This window comes from Panthera leo, chromosome D2 (genome assembly GCF_018350215.1).
Source record: "Panthera leo isolate Ple1 chromosome D2, P.leo_Ple1_pat1.1, whole genome shotgun sequence".
Classification (NCBI taxonomy): Eukaryota; Metazoa; Chordata; class Mammalia; order Carnivora; family Felidae; genus Panthera; species Panthera leo.
In genome coordinates, this window is record NC_056689.1 from 35,671,041 (window position 1) to 35,683,427 (window position 12,387).

The 12,387-nt window shown below is 42.0% G+C and overlaps 1 protein-coding gene across 6 annotated transcripts in view; it reads left to right on the forward strand.

The window, feature by feature from the left end:
• LRMDA (leucine rich melanocyte differentiation associated) overlaps positions 1-12,387 on the forward strand; it is a 1,023,531-nt gene that overhangs the window by 465,453 nt on the left and 545,691 nt on the right. For 4 of the 6 annotated variants that reach the window (XM_042909272.1, XM_042909273.1, XM_042909271.1 and 1 more), the window contains one exon: positions 4,261-4,363. The exons of the other annotated variants lie outside the window; for them this stretch is intronic. The gene's annotated coding sequence lies outside the window, so the exon portion shown is untranslated. The remainder of the gene's footprint in view (positions 1-4,260; positions 4,364-12,387) is intronic. 6 annotated transcript variants of the gene reach the window in all.

A 12,387-nucleotide genomic window follows, 5' to 3' on the forward strand; every position in this document is an offset into this window, starting at 1 on the left:
AGTGTCCCCTGCCTATGCCTTCCATATGGGGTCATTGGGTGAGAGTTTCTTTGTGAGACAATTGTGCTGCTAAAGAAGAGATGTCAGAAGCACCAGACTGGATTATTTCTAAGAAGCCTTGCAATTCTCACTTTCAAAAGTTCTGTGATGACCAAGAAGGAGTTGGCTTTGGGAGAAGTCTGGGCCCTGTTTCAGCTATACCCCTATCTGTGATTAGAAAGATATGCATGCTCAGGGGGAAACGGCACAAGGTGAGTGTCACCAGGAAAGAGAAATGATGACAAAGCCTTCTGTCAATGTGGATAGGTGCAGGCATGTATGTGTGTGTGTGCGAGTAGGGGTGGGTATGAATGCATAGGTAAGCATTTTGATGTAGGATGTATTTGTGTGAATGAAGGAGTATAAGTTTGTGCATGAGTTGATAGAGCCCATGTCAGAACCTGCACCTCACATGTTTTTGGAGAGAAGATGTAAGTGCAGCCATACCCATGAGGCTTATGCGCGAGGTCCTGTCCGTGGCTGCCTCTTGTCTCATTTATCCTTGCTAACTGCCATGGTGAATTAGCCTTTCTCTCTTTGTCTGAAGTGGGGACACTGAGTCTTGGAGAACCTGAGTAATTTCCGCGAGGTTACACAGCTTGCAGAGTAGAGGGATTATGGAAGGTGTTTGCTTAACATATGGCTCGGATCTGCTTTCAGCAGACATATGGGCCCTTTTTCCTGCACTGACCTGATGGCTGTCCTATCATATAGGGGGTTACCAGTGTAGTAGCCTTCCTCAGCTCAAAGGAATAAGGATGGTTCATTCTTTACTGCTGAGATCTTGAAGCAAGGGGCAGGGGAAATGAAGCTTAACATCAGAGCGCCCCTCACCTACACAGCCATCCGATTTCTGGGTGAGGAGGAGTGTCTCCAAAGTGCCAGAGACAACTGTGGGTTAGTGTCTCGGGGTTCTTAGTTTTGTTTGAGTGCCTATTTTATTACTTTCAGGGTTCTTGCAGTCAAGGTTTACAGTGGCATAGGGTGAGCAGGGTTTATCCCAACCGCTTTTTTTGCCAAAAGATATTAACCTGTCATTGTCAGGCAATTTTTCGGGCCTCATTTTTTTGAGGCCTCCCTTCCCAAACTTCTGTTTTAAAAAAAAGGCCAATCAACAACAAGTACTATGCAAAACCATCTTTAGGTATTACTGCAAAATAACTGAATACACCTTGAGACCTTAACAAATCTTGTTACTTTTTATTTATACCTTGAAGCCCATTGCAGACTTTGTCATTCTACTTCCTTGGTTTCATTTGCAGAGAAGCTTTCATTCTGAAGAAAATATCGTGAGAGCCCTGAGTAGATTTATGCTCTGCTTCTGATGGTTCAGGAAGCCTCAAAATATCTAATATGGTTTTTTCACCTGTTTTGCTTAAGAGTAAGATCTTTTATAAACATCTCTCACCAGAACCATCAGTCATTGTGTAGAAATTTAAATTTTACTAAGTAAAGTGAGAATGGATTAAGAGCAAGCTTTTTTTTCTTCTTTCTTTTTTTTTTTTTTTTTTTTTCCCCAGTGTAAAGCTTAGGTCTTTCCTAGAAGTAACACTTTTTTGGGACTTCTTGGTGCCTTATTTGGAGGTGAGGGGAAACTGGAATGTTTGCACACTGCTGGTGGGAGTATAGACTGATAGGGATGTTTGGAAAAATCTCAAAGTATTGACCAAATCAGATGCATGTACTCTATGACCTAATGGCCCTGCTCTTGGATTATAAATGGCCCTGTTCTTCTACAGTGAGTGGACATAGGATGGTAGTGATGACGATGTTATAGTTGTTGGTTTCAGTGATCAGGACTGTTAGACTGAAGGTAATTCAGGTTGTAGTATACTGATAATTGGTGAAGACCCTTTCCAGGTATATTCTTAGTAAGCCATTTGTCAAAGTTGCACAGACTGCTTTCATCTCAATCCGTAGCCTTTATAACTGCCATGTATTCCTTCAGAATGCAATGTTCATTTAGTTGCTGTTGCAAGAGTTTGCAATGTGAATGTAAATTGTGATTTCTTAGAAGGGATATAATCTTGGAAAAATAGAAAAATAGAATTCTAAATTCAAGATAGAGATTATTTAATCCAACTCCTAAACCTGATAAAAATCTCATTTATAGTCTTCTTTGTATGTGATCTACTTGGATTCTTCTAACACCCAAGTGTTTGCCATTTCCAGAGTTAGACCATCTCCCAAAGAGAAATAATTAGGTTCCAAGATTTTGGCACCATTAGACCAAGTAGTAGGATTTTCCCAACTAAATTCCTAAGGTGTTTTCTAGGGAACAAACAACGGTAAGATGATGCAATTCTATTTCATGTAGTTCCAGTCAGGCCTTGGTTTGCTTCACAGCCAAAACTATCTTTTACTTGAAGTTAAAAACAAGTTGGAGAACCTGAGTGCATTTCCAAGGTGGAATCAGCTGCATGTAACCAAGAAGATAAGATTTTCTGGGCAAGTCATGGGCATTGTGAAGAAGGAGAGCAGAGCCCACTTCCAGTGTCAAAGGTCAATCCTCTCACAGGTGTTCTTGGGGGATGAAAAAACACGTTGGTCACTATCGAATTTGACCTTGCCCAAACTTACTAATAACCGTCTCTGTGTCTAAATTGTTATCACTGATCGAGGGGCATTTCTATTAAGGGCCTTCAGTTTAGAATTTCTGACCACAGATAGCCTCATGGAGACCCAGATTTCTGGGAGATCAGCTGGGGTACCATCTGAAATGATGATAATGATAGTTACCCTGATTTCCCAACTAGAGACAGAATTGCCAAAATACTTTTGGAAACTAACATAGTTTTTATAAGGCAAGGATTGCAGTGGAAGGTAAACATGTGAAACCAGAACCTGTGTTACTACCTTCCTCTGAGCTTCTTCTCTAGGAAATTCACCTGAGAGAATGCTTATGCCTCAGTGAGACTCTTTAACAGAAGAAATTAAAACTCCCAGGGCCTCCTCACATCCTCCCTTGTCAGCATTATTGGGTCATCTGATTCTTTTCTTGGGGAAGTCCTGTTCATGGAGCTGTCTTTTCCAGCTGTGGAATCACATTCAGGGTGTCCAGTGCTTATTGACTTAGGAGTCTATATCCACACAGCAGGATCAACCAGAAACCACTGTGCTGCACCTCAACACATTGAAAATGTGTTTGGTTACAAAATCCCTGAGGTGTTAGTGACACTCAGACTGCACAGTTCAACAACAACAACAACAAAAAAACACAGGCTCACGAACTTGCAGTTGCTGTTGTGGGAAGGGAGAAATTCTGAACTCTCTCAATGAACCAGCTCTTGTCATTTGTACCAGTAACAGGTTCCTCTGAGTTTTCGTTGCTAAGTTTGATAATTTAGTATGCATATAATGTCTTTTGTTCTTTTCCTATGACTCTACTTGCATATGAGCCTGAAACACGAATCCACACGCGTGGTCTTTTGCCATGTGATTTTGATTAAAGCTTTCTAAGCTACACACCCTGACAGATCAAGCCACACAATTACAAATTACAAATTACATGTCTTGGGCTTTCCCCTTCCAGTTGGTTGTAGTAGACGGGTTGACTCTGGAACAGCTCAGTAGGAACTCAACTATTCCAAGCAACCAGCCTGAGTAAACAGAAACAAACAAAAAACACTTATAATAAAATCATACTGTTTATTCTGAGGATAGTCATCATTTTATCTTGGCTATTCTGTATACAATACTTTGTGAACTTCATGCATTAAGCAAGTGACTAGAGATTACATTTAGGAGCCTAGAAAGGATTATAATGTTGAAGACTGTTAAGGATAATGTGAAGCTATTTGGCATCAGCCACAATAAATAGTATATGTGGAGGTGTTTTGTAAACTATAAAGTCAGTTGACCAGTGCCTTCACTAAAGAATTAGTTTTAATTTCGCAGAAATATTGAGGCATGGATTCCTTTTCAAAATGACTCAGGATGCTCACAGATACCCTAGTGCTAGCCCTTTTTAAAATAATCATAGGTACTTTCAACACATGGCTTTCCAGATGCTATCATTTCTGACAGTAGGTCTGAATTTAAGGAAGTTGTGGACAGGAACCTTATCTGAACTGTCACCATCCTCCCTCATCACCTTCAAGCAAATGATCAGGCTAGAAGGATAGTTGGGCTACTGGGATGTCTTAGGAGGATGTTGAAAGAGATTGGCCAATGAGATTCATCAGACCCTAATCCCTTAACTTGTCATTCCACATTCAACAGAAATTTGGTCTGCTGCATCACTAATGGGAAAATAGCTTAACACTTTCTTCGAATGTCTACACCCAGACTTGGATGAGGACTTCCAGGACAAAATAGATTCCAGGTACTGTGATGGCTGCATTGTCGTGTGTTGAGGAAAATGAAATAAGACTTAGTCCTTGTTAAGAGCAGTGGATCCAGCCCAAGGTGGTTTCCTAATGCAGTAATAATTGAGGTCACAGAAGGTCCAGAGTCCAATATAGGTCCCTGTAAGATGCTTTAAGGCCATCATGTAAATAAAGCAGTAATTCTTCTCAGGTCATGCATCTGCTAGAATGGTGTGTCTAAGAGTCGCTATCCTCACACAGAAACAGCTTCACAAGTTGTAAATGATCAGTGAGATGAATGGGTGAGATGAGGAGAATGCAGTGATACAGTGATTTTTGATACCTTTATGTTCTGGCAGAGGATGTATTTTTAGATTTCTCTAGTTGTACCCTGCTGTGTAGGATTTGTCTAAAGAAGCTTCTGCCTGTATAAGAGCTGTTGTAGACCTCCTTATCCCCTTCCTCTCTCCTCACGCTTATAAAGGGTTGCTATGTTCAGCTGCGCAGGTAATACACTGCACAAGTGTAAAGAGCATCTGTAAGAACAACATTAACCTCAGCTATGTCAGGAAACTTCTCAGGGTTCCCAGTAGAGTTAGTGATTGGAGGATCATGTAACCAGTGATTGGAGGATCAAGTTAACCCAGTCCTCTGGGTTAACTCAGTGGCTTCACACAAGCTATTCAATAATAGTGGGCCTTATTTCTGCATCTCTAAACTGTGTGTTTGTGGGTCCTAGGGAAGGGGAAAGCATCATCTGCTGATCTGAGGAGAATGAAATGGGGATGAGTGGCTTTATCAGTAATTAATTATGGCATATACTCATGTAATTATGCTCACTAAACACCTCAGATTATTTTCCCCCCTCAGCTATTTTGTTTGTATGAACTTGTTGGTTTTCTTGTTTTGCTTTGTAAAAGGCAGAGGCGTACATTAAAAACGTGCTGGAATTATTGTCATTCCATGTCTTATTTGCTTTGGGAATCTGGATGGGAGAGAGGGGGAGGCCAGGAGAAGTCTGCACAGCTGGTAGGGCCCTGGCCAGCTTGGGAGGCATCCCTTCTCTGATCCCTGAGTTGAAAATGTAATTTACAGGGAAAGAGAAGGCCTGAATTTCTTCTGTTTAAGAATCTTCCTTCCTATAGAAGATAGAATGTGTACCAGTGCCAGAGACTCGGATGACCTTGTGAAGCTTGAAGAGGAGGGGAAGGCCTAAAGGCTTAGTCTGGGGCAGGTGAGGAAGAGAGGCCTTCCCAGTGTGTAGGGGCCAGGTGCTGCTTTGGCAAGTGCTCTGGAGGCCCCCATCAGTGCCCGCTCACGGTGTTGGTATCAGACCCAGGTTCACCTGGCAACATATACTGGCTTCTTTCAAGCTAAGCAGCTACCTGGAGGAGGTTTGAGTTCTTAGAAAGCGAACTGCTTCATTCCTGTTTCAGAACAAGTGTCTTCTAAAAGAGTTCTGTTTGACAATTGGATCCAATATGCTTATAAAAATGTTTTATTAAACTTTATAGGACTTTACTTTCATTTAGTACATCACAAGAATTGTCCCTCCTGGGCACTTTTCATGGCTAGAAATTCTCCTGGCTTAAATGGTGCTCTGTAATTAGGGTGGCAGGCCCTGATCTGAGGTTTTTGTGAATTTGCTCTCCGTTTCTCACAAAGAAGTGAACTTGCTTACAGCCCCTCCCACAGAAACAAAGCTCCTTGTTCTTTTCCCTTCCACCCCCTTCCTTGCCCCCATCGCTGTGATGCCTCCCCTCCTACTCTCCAAATTCCCCCCAAGCATTGAGGGTCCCAAGGAAGAGAAGGGCAGGGGTGAAAAATCTGAAACTGCCCAAGATGGATAGTGAGAACACCGTGCATAAATAAATTACAGCACAACCCCCAGATGAACAATGATTGTGTGGTTGAAGACCTGGCTGAATAAGTGTGTCAGGCACTGATTGGAAGCGTGATAAATGCAATGACCTAACAAAGGATTGACTTCTCCTGCAGACAGGCCCCTTTTAATGGATGGAAAGGGAGGAAGCTTCATTTAGAAGGGAAAGGCTGTTTGCTGTGCAGATATGACAAAGGGGAAGGAGACAACCATTGATTTACGTTTGGGAATGACAGTTGAAAAATTCAGCAATAATCATGACAAATGAGAAGAGACGCAGTCAGAGAAAAAAATGCCAATACGTTAAGCCTGCGAAGAAATGCCAAGGTCACAGAGAAAGGTTCCCAAACTTCTCGTTTTGACAACCTTAATGGAAGTAATAGAAAAGATGAGGGTTCAGGTTAAAAGGGATGGCTTGGCATGAAGGGCTGCAGGTGTTGGTAATTAGTGGTGAGTTTGGAGAGGGCGTGGCAGGAAGTCCTCCTTACACCACTGGGAAGGCGTCTGTCCAAAAGCAGCTGAGAGGCTTCCTGAGACTGTCAGCCCTGCCCTCCTCTAGGAGGTTTGGAAAATCAAGCACGTGATTTTAATGTCAGTAGCAGCAGCAGGAAGGAAAAAGGTGGGCTGGGTACGCTTGAGATGCTTGACGAGGGACGTGAAGTCAGATGATTTGTTCTGGACTGTGGTGTGTTGCCTCTAATTTTATTTTGTTTAAAAGACTGATGATCAGTGAGAAGGTGATGAGTTGCAGGTTACCTACCTGATCAGCACTGGTGAGATTTCTCCTGGTGTTTTATTCTTTTTGGTTATAGGGTGCCCAGTGAGTTGAATCCTGTATTTCTTTACTCCAGTAAGAGAGACACAATCCAGAAGATTCTGTGTGTGGACGTGAAAAAGTGCACTGAAAAATGTATATACTTAAGAGACTCTTGAAAACTGAGAACAAACTGAGGGTTGATGGGGAGTGGGAGGGAGGGGGGGTAGGTGATGGGCATTGAAGAGGGCATCTTTTGGGATGAGCACTGGGTGTTGTATGGAAACTAATTTGACAATAAATTTCGTATAATAAAAAATAAATAAATAAAAGCAAAAAAACGTATATACATGTGTAGGGAGGGAAGTGGTGTGGAAAAGTGTGGTGCGAAGACCTGTGGCCTGGCAATTGTCAGAACTGGGTTATTGTTAACCGCTAACTCCCTGTGTGAATGTGGACAAGAGCTCATTGTGCCCTTCTGTAAAATGGGGGCATTCTTAGGCATTGGAGGGAGTTGCTGAGGTCCTTTGTGGTATAATCTGAGGATTCGATATTATATCTAGATTTTGTCTGTGGTGTGAAGTCTATTTGTGTATGTAAAGTATAGACACACATATATCTAACATGTATATCCACACATATATATCTTTACTCATCCAGTCACACATTGCACTATTTTATGCAGCAGTTAAGACTGCAGTCTCTATTTTGGCTTGTTCTCATCCAAATGTATTGTTTGTTTGTGGACCAAGAGCCCAATTACAAGTGTGTGTGTGTATGTGTATGCGTGTATGCATTTATATAGACATTTTAGATAGAGTGTGAGCAGGGGACAGAGAGAGAGAGAATCCCAAGCAGGCTCTGTGCTCAGCATTGATCCCAATGAGGGGCTCGATCCCATGACCCTGGGATCATGACCTGAGCGGAAATCAAGAGCCAAATCCTCAACTGACAGCCACCCAGGAGCCTGGATAATTATTTTACCTAGCTCAAATGCAACATTATAGGATCATCATTCTGTTGACTGAATAAAAACTTGACACTTGAGTTGGGGGAAGAAGCCCTCGTACCCCCCCCCCCCCAAGTAAGTGTATTATGAAACCAGTTACCAATTTAGAGAATGACAAAGTATTCCGCATGGGGATTCCTCAGCTTCGGACAACATTTGAACTATGATTACATTTTTGCTAAATTAGTTAAAGAGATATAAATAATTTTTAAAAAAGCTTATTTTATTTATGTGAAATGAAGTGCCAGGAAAAGCTTCTACAAATGTATCATAATTTGTGAATACTCCACTCTAAATGAAAAATGATTTTATTTAAGTCAACCAACTCCCTTTAGATAAGCCTTGAAGAGAAGTTATCTCATTAAACAGAATGATCTGTTTTGGAACTGTAGTGTACTCTAGCTCCTCTTCTCACCCAAGTGGCTTTGGAGGCCTGTCTGGACAGAGTTAACCCCAACCCCCATGTCACCAAGAGCATGTGGCTGTGTTCATTGGAATTGTCTGGGCATGTGAAGGTTCAAAATAAAAGAGGTGCTGTGTTTAACAACAACGTCTCACTGACTCAAGCATGTATAGCATAAAGTTGCCAAAAGCTCTCCAACTCCCATCAGTTAAGGCAGCCTTTTAACTGCAGAAATGAAGGAGGGAAGGACTGGATTATAAATGAGTTGGATCTGGTATTTGAGGTAATCTTAGGTCTGTAATGATTTCTTATGACTTCGCTTCTACCTGGGGCTGCAGAGCAGGCATATAAGGAAAGTAGCCTCTTTAGATTAAACATTTTCTAATCAGCTTTATCACTCATATCTGAATTTATCTTATTTGAGGAAAATGCCAATATATTAGCAGGCATGTATGATACACAAGGTGACCCTACCAACTTAATGACATAATACATTATCCTTAATGAAGTCAATATCTTGTCTTTTAGCTGTCTGTCTATTGGGGCGATTAATTGCAGTGTCATTAAAGTTAGCTCTCTTTTCATTTGAGCTTGACAAGTCGCATAAAACTAATGTTCTTAGTTATCAGCTACTGGAATAGGACGGAGGATGGAGGAAATTGTAGGACAAATAAGGGGGTACTGCTACAGCTAACTTGAAGGACTTTTTCCAATGACTGTTTCCTTAGGTCTCTCCTTATCCAGTTGAAATTCAAGGCAAAGCTAGATGGCTCTTATTTAGACCAGGGTTCACTTTGGAGGAAAGAGGGAACTGCTGAGAATTACACCCAGTTTGGGAGACTTTGAGCCATCTAGTAACAAAAGCTTGATTACTGGAAGGGTTTTTGCACTAAATAGATTTCCTGAGTTACCTCCTGAACTGATGTACGTGAGCTGATAGCCTGTGAGACAGTGTGATAAAGAATGGTTGAAACCATGTTTTCATTTAGCTTTGAAGTTTTTCTAATTTAATGGGCTCTCTGGCAGAAGGGAGGATTGAGGGTGGGGGAAGGGATCTGTGTCCAAACCATGCTTTGCAAATGGTTCTACTAAATACCAGCTAATCGTGGGCAATGTGGGAGCGATAGCGTCTGGTCCACTGCTAATTGTAAAGCCAAAGAAAGCCTCACTCCCTGCCTTCCCCCTACCTCTGAAACTATGAGACAGGATGGCTGTAATTTACAGTGTGTTATCTTTGTCTATAGCGGCAAGATGATATGAAGTAAATCAAGGTACGAGTAATGAAAGACTGAGAATTTATTCCTTGGAGCACACTTTAAAGTGTAGTATCTGTTATAGTGGCACTGCCTGAAGACCCTGAAATGAGACTTGGATGAAGGGCAATAAAGCAGCATAGAGGCTCATGTTAATGTTGTTTGTCTGAGGTTAGTAATTGGGTTCCACTGATGAGTTGTGTGAAGACAAAGTGAGAATCCCAGCTAGTATTGTAAATCTTACATTGTTGGAACAAGAAGCAATCCTAACAAATATTGATCCTCTCCGTGCCCAGAGGCGAGGAGGGAAGCAGGGAACTGCAAAGCACTGGCTTGTTTCAATAGCACCAATTACCTTAGTGAAACCAATGCTCTGCATGAAATCCCAGGGTGGGTGCAAATGGTGAATTAGCCATGATTAGGCTTTTTAGATGGATCCTCCCCAAATACACCAGCTTAGCATTCTGTCTCAATTATCCTTTGGTCCTAAAAACATATTTTGTGGAAGTGATTCCTCTTAGGCATTAGAGGCCCTGTTCAGATGTGGACGCCAGATACGAATGTATGGCTGGCCACTGCCTTACACACAAAGGGGCTGGAGTGAATGTGTTGAAATATGACCACTAGAAAGATGGTGCTTTTCACCCTGGTTTCACTGAATAGCACCAAGTCTTGAGACCCACACCCCACATTTAATGGACTTAGTTGTTTATTTTTTTCTTCCTGTTTGTGGTTAGTTGATGTCCTAAAGATTTTTGGAGAGCTGATCTCCAGGGAAGAAAAGGCATCTCAGACTCTATATATTTTGGGACTGGCTTCCCATTATTCATTGTTTAAAAATGTTTATTTATTTATTTTGAGAGAACAAGTTGGGGAGGGGCAAAGAAAGAGAGGGAGAAGGAGAATCCCAAGCAGACTCTGATCTGTCAGCCCAGAGTCCAACGTGGGACTCATTATCACAAACTGCAAGGTTGACCTGAGCAGAAATCAAGAGTCAGATGCTTAACCGACTGAGCCACCCAGGCACCCCCCATATCCCCATTCTTCATTTTCACTGCAAAGGCCTTCTAAAGATCTGTGCTCATCCTATTTGAATATAGGACATCCTTCCTTGGAATCTGTCTAGTTCTAATCAGGAAGAATTTGGGCTCAGGGGAAGGGAGAGTGTTGATAAAATGTGGGAAGGTTACACTTGACTTTGTTTCTTCCCAGGTGGTAAGACTTGTTGGCAGCATCCCTTGGCACCTGCCCCCTATTCCATTACTTTGGCTGTGAGTTTGAAGTAGTTACTTTCAGAAGTTATTCTGTAGACCAGATCTTGTCACTGGGCTGGGGTGGATTAGGTAGCTATTTGGCCCTTGGGCTTCTGCCTCCTATGCTCCATCAGTTTTATCCATGCTATCCAGCCCAGTGTGCTCTGCTGAGAGAGGGGGGACCTCAGAACATTTGGTCTCTTATAGGACAGTGTGACATATTTATACCAACACATGTGTCTTGAGCAGAAGATATTCTGCTCAATATTATACTTGGGATACAAGTATAATAACAAATATAATACTATTCTTGGGATACACAGTTGAATAAGGTGGCGTTTACATCCTAGTAGTGGGGGGTAACAGTGGTGATGGAATATAAACATATGTGGCCAATTTCTGGTATAAACTGTAAAGAACATAGAAAAAGCTATTGAAGTAGAGGTGGCTTGAGTGGGGAGGGGTTCCCTTTAACTGGGGTGGTCTGTCAAAGCTTTTATTCTCATATACAACAGGTGTTGGAACTGAGGGTTCCCCCTTTATACCTCCCCCCTCCCCAGTTTTATCTCTGTGTCTGTGCTCACACTGTTCCAGGAGACCTGAAATGCCTTGTACCCACAGCATGCCTAGTTTCTGTTCATTTCCCAAGGCCCAGCTCAAAGACCATATCGTCTGTGAAACCATTCTGGTTCTACCAACTGAAAATGAGCATTTGTACCCAGGGTGCCTGTACAGCATTCCATCCTCACACCACTTTGGTCCTTGCCGCTCTGTCTTCTGTTACAGTAATTTGTGTGTTCACCTCATCTCTACTACTTGTCTGTGGGATCCTTAAGCAACCATGTATAGTTAACATCTTATCCCTTAGAGCACTCAGCAGTGTCTTGTACATAGTAGGTACTCTGTAAATATTTATTAATGAAAAAATTACAGGGAAGAGCTAGGAAATCTTATAGTTGTGTATGCATGTGTTTGGAGGAGCTTTTGAAATTGTCTAGAGTTTGATCTGCTACACAGACATGCTGCCATGAAACACCACTTTACTTTTGTGTAGATATTTCACCGTGTGGGTTTGTTATATCTGAATGGACATGTGATGTCTGCCTGCCTCTCCAGGCAACAAACACATTTTGGAGGGATTGTTAACTTGAAAGTTGTAATAAAACTTTTACCACTCAGAACAACTAGTATCTGTGTCTGCTAAGGGTGAGCAAAGGCAAAAAGTGGTTCTATTGGCAAAAATGGTTTGACAGTGTTTAAAAAAATAATTGTTCTGCAAATGTCAATAAGCTCAACAAATGCAAGCTAATTGCCTTATGGTTTGGATCGAGCTGTGCACCTCCGTATTGGGAGTTTCGCCACCTCCAGCAGCCCATATACTCTCTGGGCCAGCGCCGACACTTCTGGGCAAGAAGAGGGGAGTAAGTGAGTCCATTCCCCGTTGGCCTCCTGAGACACCTCTGAAGATTAAATAACTAATGACTGTA